Source organism: Aplysia californica, unplaced genomic scaffold, assembly GCF_000002075.1.
Source record: "Aplysia californica isolate F4 #8 unplaced genomic scaffold, AplCal3.0 scaffold00195, whole genome shotgun sequence".
NCBI classification, from domain to species: domain Eukaryota; kingdom Metazoa; phylum Mollusca; class Gastropoda; order Aplysiida; family Aplysiidae; genus Aplysia; species Aplysia californica.
Window position 1 is genome coordinate 422,341 of NW_004797465.1, and position 1,190 is coordinate 423,530.

At 41.3% G+C, this 1,190-nt stretch overlaps 1 protein-coding gene across 1 annotated transcript in view; it reads right to left on the reverse strand.

The window, feature by feature from the left end:
* The window catches only part of LOC101860816 (long-chain fatty acid transport protein 6), a gene marked incomplete at its 5' end in the record, with an annotated part of 16,857 nt that overhangs the window by 15,014 nt on the left and 653 nt on the right, over positions 1-1,190 (reverse strand).

The window sequence follows — 1,190 nt, forward strand, 5'->3', positions numbered from 1 at the left end:
TATAATGTACAATGTATATACATACATTTTTTAAAATATTAAAGCACTATATATATTACATACATGTATATGGGCGTCAACCACAAACAAAAACATTGAAGCTCTATATATAACATATTTGCTGGCTTTGGCTATTTTCATGAAAAACTGTACTGTATTGCGTCGTAAGTAGTCCTCTTTTTCAGCCTCAAACATCTGTGCCCTTTTCCACACATTTTGCATTACATTAGTAGGCTTCTTCTTTTGACGCAGCGCACGAATTTCCCCCACGCTGTTCTGCATACTTTAAAACGTCTTGAGGCATATCTTTGTTAACACCTTCCATGGGGAGGCCCCAAAGGATGAAATCTGGTTCAGCCAAATTGGGTAACTTGGCAGGCCAGTTGAAACCGGCACCCTTTGAGATGATTTTATCTCCAAATGTATCCTTCTCACCAACTACATGTATGTATGTTATATAGTATTTATCTAGAATACATATTACCATACAAAAAATATATGCGCTTTCGGTCTGAACCAACACTTGGGACACGTTTTTTTCCAGAACATTGGACCTGGTCAAGGCAACAGCATAAATGTACGGCGCCACATCCAACAGGTACTGGCGCCTGTGATTTTACCTCATTTCCAGCAACACCCGAACCTTATCCTGCAGCAGGACAATGCCCGACCCCATACTGCAAGAGCTACAGCAGCCTTCTTACAGCAGAACAACGCCTATGCTGCCACGGTCCTCAACGAGCCCAGACCTCAACCCGATGGAACCCTACTGGGACCACATCCAAAGAGTACTGAATCGTTTGCAGCCAAGACGAACAAGAGCACCTCAGCAGCAGCGGCCATCACACAAATTGGGGCAAATGTGAACATGGCCGTCAATCACAGACTTGTGAGGTCTATGCCAAACAAATACCAAGCTGTTGTGAACGCAAATGCGGGCACACACGCTATTGATTCAAATTTGACATCACCGACTTATGGACATACCCTTTAACTCCAGTACATCATTTTTCACAGCAAATTCAACTACTCCAACGGGACTGTTAAACGTTACGGAGGAATCCTCTTCAATAAATGTGACCACAAATCAATAAAATCACAAATTACTTACCAATAAAATCACAAATTACTTACCAATGTCCTCATCTTCCTTTATTTTATCACTTGCGTTCCTTTTGTTTATATATATA